Source organism: Crinia signifera, chromosome 1, assembly GCF_055691185.1.
Source record: "Crinia signifera chromosome 1, ASM5569118v1, whole genome shotgun sequence".
Classification (NCBI taxonomy): domain Eukaryota; kingdom Metazoa; phylum Chordata; class Amphibia; order Anura; family Myobatrachidae; genus Crinia; species Crinia signifera.
Genome location: NC_139217.1, coordinates 179148689 through 179155533, shown reverse-complemented (window position 1 = coordinate 179155533; position 6845 = coordinate 179148689).

Sequence of the window (6845 nt, the reverse complement as noted above, 5' to 3'; positions counted from 1 at the left end):
CACCATTGATATGTGTATTTTGCACTGGGAGGAAGTTGTTCTCACCCTGAGCATGGGACACATTTGAGCAAACACTACCTTTTTTGTTCTGAGGGAAGTGAGTAAAGTGAGTAAAATTTGTTTGTTTATACCTGAAAGTCTTTTTCCACTAACAAAAATGTAAATGGGCCCAAATAATCATGATTTACTGTATTATTTATTATACAGGGCTGCCTAGTACTATAAAAAGTTGAATCAAAATCAGTGTTGCTATTCAGTTTTCAGTATGTGAAATAAACCTGTTTACAGGTTGGATTAGAATCACTCTGTAATCAGCCCAGGAGGACCTCACATGCCCCGAGTCATCTGCCAGCAGCTAGTCAGTGGTTTTCCCATGGAAAGAAACATACAATATGTTAACTGAATGTCAATCCATTTGCAGGCCAAGCACAAAGACGCTGTGAAAAGCTGTACTTTCTCAGCAAACTGAAAAGTTCCACAAAACACTGACCTCATTATCAAAACAGCTAATGAAACCTGTCAGCGTATAGTTTTTTGCTGAGTTCCTTTCATTTGTGTAACACATGTATAAGGCATCAATGTCAATGTAATGTATTAATTGTGATCATTTTAGTTAATGATTAGATTTGTGATATTTTATAAAGTATTACAGTTAGCCATAACACTTATCTCACCTGTATACTGTGTAAAGTATCATTTATTTGTCTGTTCAGGAAGTTGTGCACGTGTTCCAGTTCCAATTAATTTACCATATGGGCTATATCTGTGGGTTAATCTCCCAGAAAATCTCCCATGAATGGTTTAGTGCTACTAACAGAACTTTCACATACAAAATACCATTTATCCCAAGCTGAAGAGATAGAAAGCTCACCATTAAAGATGAGTTTTTAGTGCAAGCTGTTTAGTTCAGGGGGCAGTAGCGCACGCAGGGGGGGTTTCTGAGTACTCAGAAACCCCCCCCAGGAGTCTAAGGGCTCTAGGCTGAAAGCTGAGGGTCCCCTCTTTCCATGGATACAAGAATTTTAAAAATCGGCCCTTGGGAACCAGAGATATCTGACTTCAAAACAGTGGCCCCCATCCAAGCCTGTTAATTGCTCTTCCCAGTCAGATATTTCAGGTTCTGTCTGACTTAGAGTTTTTTTGAATATATATTCCAAAAGCTGGGACTCCCCCCCTTTGAGGGACATTAGTAGCTTGTCTCTACTGTGCCCAGAACCAGAGATATCAGCCTTCCAGCAGCTGGTTACTGCTCCAGCTCCACACACCTGGTATGTAGTTTTATATTCTCATTGGCAGATTTCTCTGCCTCCTGAATTCTGATCCCCTAGTCCTCAATACCATTTGGTAGGTGGGATTCTCTAGTTTTTAATTCCATTAAAATCTAAGAAATCTATTTCTGGGAACTGGAGATATCTGCAGTCAAGCAAGTTGTCCTCCCACCAGAAAATTAGGAATAATAAACCCACTCCACTATACAACACCCCTCCTCTGCATATTAAACATCCTCTACCACCCTGGAAGTTATGTATCAGGGCCCCTTCATTCAGCCCAATGCCCCCTTCTCCCACCCCATCTCCCACCATCTGTGCTGTAAAGGGGTAATTAGTGGAAATTACTGATCCAGGCCCTACATGCTGAGCGGTTGATATAATTCCCCCTACCACCCGCGGGACATCAAAGCTTCCCCCACCCCTACCGCTGGAGGATCGATAGGGGCCCCAATACATTGCTATGCCCAGGGTTCTACACTGCTGTTATGTATGTATATATATATATATATATATATATATATACACATATACATATATATGTGTGTGTGTATATTATTATTATTATTATTTATATACATTTGGTTTATCTATAATACTTTAACTGACCCGGCATATACTGGGTCACCTAAGTGTCCATCTCTGTGCTTTGCTCCTCCCCTCAGGAAACCCCCTTCTGAAAATCCTGCGTTTGCCACTGCAGGGGGTCATGTGTGCAAGCCAGAGTGTCACGCCTTTATCTTTCCAAATGGAGCCCGTCACCACCCCCAAAACAGGATCAGACTGTCTCACTAACTCTGAGCACAGTGATGGTTTTTTCCTGGGGTGGCTGCAGCCCAAAAATGTTGATTATTTTTGAATGCCATTTGCTCCATACATTTCCAGGTTATATTGGACAGATAAATCTGTAGGGGCCAGATGTATCAAGCTTCAAAAAGTGATAAACAGCCAACCAATCAGCTAATACCTGTCATGTTATAGCAGTGGTTGTCAACCTTGGTCCTCAGAACACAATGCACATTTTCCATGCTTCCACACAGAATCACAAGTGAAATAATTAGCTCCCCCTGTGGCTCTTTTAAAATGTGTCAGTGAGTAATGAGTGCACCTGTGCACATGCTTGGTGACCCAGAAAACGTGAACTGTGTGGGGGTCTTGAGGACTGAGGTTGAGAACCACTGTGTTATAGGCTGGGTTTGAAAAATGGCAGTCACTGTAGGAGCTGATTGACTGGTTGTTTATCACTTTTTGAAGCTTGATACATCTGGCCCTAGGTATGTATGCACCTTTACAGTACTTCAGATGTAGGTGTTGTTGAAAGAAGTCTCCTACGGTACCCTACAAATGATCCGGATGTTATATATTGTTGCATTTTATACCCTGACATAATTCTATTTATTTATTTCATTACAGTTTCTTATATAGCACAGCATATTCCGTTGCGCTTTACAATTGGAAACAACAGTGATTAAACAAACTGGGTAGAAACTAACCGAAATAAAGATAGGAGGGCCCTGCTCGCAAGCTTACAATTCTAAAGACATTCTTAAAGTTTAGCAATTGTAGAAATGTGCAAAAACTATAGTGCTATTGTATTAAATTATATATATATATATATATATATATGTGCTGGGTAGAGCGGCACTGCCAGGTCAAACGGAATTCTCAAATGATACGGTGCCCGCCACTAATCACCTGCTGCCGCAGGCTGTGAATATATGTTGTGGGAGACGGCGGCACTCGATGGAAAAAACGACACCAGGAGACTGGATAAATCACCAGGTAATAGTATGAAATGATGCTTTTGTCTTCAACATGGTTGCATTATTACTAATAGCGTGGTTGGAACGCATATCAGCGCTCAGAATATACCCCCCTTCCGGGTGGTGGAGCGCATTAGAGCACTAGAGGATTGCGCAGCCTCTATCTACCTCCCCGCCTATAATGACTGGTGATTACCAGTTCCGGTCCGCCTACTGAGGCGACATGTCCGGCAACTGGTACGCAGATGAACCGCAGCGTGGAAGCGGAAATCTGCTAGATTGATGTGTAAACGCCACTATTGAGGACGTCCTGGTGGTGACGTATAATGAGGCTGGCTGGAACGCAGATGAACCGCAATGCGGAAGCGGTAATCTGCGAGACCAATATGTATTATCACTTCCTGGCGGTAGTCTATAATGAGGCTTGGAGCGCACGCTGGCGTTTATGAAACGCAGGACTAGAGCTATCATTCAGGTAGTTTACCTATGTTTGTTATTTTGGTGCATGCGTTTTGTGTGAAGGTTGATGTCTTGATGGCAGATGGCACGTTATAATTATATAGAGAACTCAGGGCGATGGTAAGCCTAGTTTTTAATGTGATCTGATTACTTCCTGCATATGAGAAGGGGAGTGGCTATGTGACACTGGACTGGGGTATTTAAGGACCATTGGAGCAAATGGGTAGTTGCATGCAGAGGAGGCAGCAAAGGGGGTCTTGAAGAAGGTCCAGGGAGGACCGAAACGTTGACCTATACCCACTGTCACACAATGGTGTTATTGTCGATATGTGATTAAAAATTGCTTCTGCAAGCAAAATCCGGTGAGTGCCCCATCGTTTTCTTTATTTGTATATATATATATATATATAGCTTGGTGGGGCGGACCGGCACTCTGTCCCTCAGGTTTGCGTGCTGCAGTGCCTTCCTATACAATTGGTAGTTAGGGAAGAATAAAGGCGGCACTTGCAGGCTTGTAGTGAAAAACTCAATTTATATCACATCAAATAAAACGGTGCAAACAGTGTCCGTTGTTTTCCTGCACCTTGAAAACGGGGATATGCCCTGAAACGTTGGACACTGTTTGCACCGTTTTATTTGATGTGATATAAATTGAGTTTCATTAGGCTTCAGCCTAGGCCACCAGGACTGGGGGTGAGTGGGAGGGGGGCAGACGACACTTGCACGTGACGGCTGAGAAATAAAACAAAGGCCTAATTTATTCCATGCATGTTAGCTATCACCCATTCCAATGTACTGCACTGGGTAAAGTTCTTAGGGTGACTGCCAGATGGCTGTGCCAATGTAACTTACTGATGGAACCATTACTTTGTGTACATTGTGCTACAGCACCAGCTGGGCAGCCTAAAGCCATAGCCTCCTTCCCACGCTGTTTGCAAATTCCATTCCGGAAGATTCTTTGTTACATTGTGACCTCCTGTCTCCTGTGCTGGTGGAGGATAGTTTGTACTGTAGAATGAGCAGTGTCACCAAATAAATTTTTGGCACTCTGCAATCAGTGTATGTGCGAGGTGAAGTGAATGGCTTGTGTAATATTACATGCATTGTCAGCCAGCATTCAAGGCAGCTTTGCCCAATAATGAAATGTCATGTTGCAATTCAGTGGTCAGAGGCGTATTAAGACCAGAGAGAGCCTGTGATTAGCTCTTTACCCTCTGCCCTCTACATGGAGTATGACAACTAATCCCCCCAAGTGCCTATAAGAAATAAGGCACAGAAGATCACAAAAGTTTTTATTGGATGATCTTCCTAAAAATATCCCAGAAGATAGATGGAGGTCATCAGGAATATGGAGTGGTTCCCACTTCTTTGCACTCAGCGTGGTCTATTCGGTGTGAGGCATGAGGCTCCTATGAAGGGCTATATTAAGGGCCTCATGTGCCTGTGGATGAAAATGTTCCAAGAGCCTATTATGAGAAGCAGAGGGGGAAGTAACCAGTGCAGTGTGGGCAGGGCCAATGCCATGTAGACCATAGTCAGAAGGGGGGACGCAGTCATTTCTGTACTGCCATACCCTGCACTGTCAGGGCCCCTCTGGCCTGAGCATAGTGATATAACTACCTTTCCTGAGTTCTGTCTCAGTATGTAAGTAGTACAGAGGCTGCTGCTCTTCCTGCATATACAGGATAGATAATAGATTACATTTTTTTATGTTTACTTTAAAGTTGTTTAATTGGGCCTACACATGGGGCGATTTCAGCCCATTTTCTAAGCAATCTGACAAGATCGCTTAGAAAATTACCCTACATTGCTCCGTGTGGAGGGGCCATAGCAATCAGTGGCGTAGCTATAGCACCGCAGCCCCCGCGGTCGCGGGGGGGCGCCGTGCATATGGGGGCGCCGGGGGGGCTGCGGTGCTATAGTAATCCCCCCGCCCCCCATCCCCCGCAGGCTTACCTGTCCAGTGTCCGCGCGTCCCGGCTCCCCTCCTGGCTTCAATCAATGCTATGGAGACCTCTCTGAAACTGTCTGCGGTATGGGGGCGGCCATTTTATCGTGGTCCGTCTGCATAGAAATAATTGAAGCCAGGAGGGGAGCCGGGACGCGCGGCGGACAGGTAAGCCTGCGGCAATGGGGGGAGGGGGCACGGGCAGCCGAGAGGGGGGGCAGCCGAGAGGCGGGGCAGCCGAGAGGGGGTGCGCCCCCCCCATTAACGGCGGGGGGGCGCCCCAAACAGAGCTACGCCACTGATAGCAATGCAGGGTGCTATCGCCGGGCGATTACAATCCTGCATGCAGGATAAAGCTAGATACACTAACTTAAAAAAACAACATAACCATAGTTAAAATTGAGCTCATACTATTCCTCACGTAGCTAAAGATTGAAGAGGAAATCTCAATATACAGATGGAGCTGGCCTAAACTTTGCAGGTGCTGGCGATACTTTCGGGGGCATGCACGCACGACATGCTTGCGCGCCCCGTGGCAACACAGCTTACCCCGGGTCCCCGCCGCCGGTCCCCCTCGCCGCCCCGACCCCCCCTAACCCTGCCCGTCTCCCTGAAGCAGAAACGGGCAGGATGCTGCTGCCCTGCCGACGGAGGATTGGGACGCGCGTGCATGTGAGACGCACGCGCGTCCCAGTTCAGTGTAGCCCCTGTCACGCATGCAGATTCAAGGACCTTGCAATGAACAGCTCACTGGCAGGAATCGTAATCTTGTATCTTTCCCTCCCCTACTCACTTCTTCTATCTGTCTTTCTCTCCCTCTACCCCTCTCTCTCGTTCCTTATAATGTCTCTCAGTCTCCACTACCCATTTCAACAGTCTCTCTCTCTCTTCTTTCTAGATCAGTCACCATGGCATATGCGCCCCAAGTGTAGATGCGTTCTTCACCATTCGAAAAAAAGTTGAAAAACAAATAAGAGGAAATAAGGGGATGACTAAGTTATGCAGGGTTAGTGGGTGGGTGTTATGATTGACACCAGATGGTACTAGGTGGCGCTGTTACACTTGCACAGCCTCCTGCAAGCTGTGGCCTTCGGGATCCCCGCTGGAACTGTGGCCTTCGGGTCCCCCGCTTGGGATGTAGTCCTCAGGACCTCTGCTGGGGCAATATAAATGAAAGAGATTTCTGGAGAAATTATGAGTAATATGTGATCAAGGATTGGTAGGATGACAATATATTTAAAAGATGAATGCAAGCCAATAATGTCATGATATATGGGTGGTAATCTCCTGATAACCAACAATAATAATAATTATTATTATTAAAAAAAAACTGAGAATATTTATTTATACAGAACTGGTCTCAAAGCACTTTACAAAAGGTACTCCTAGAATAACGCAGAGGTTTAG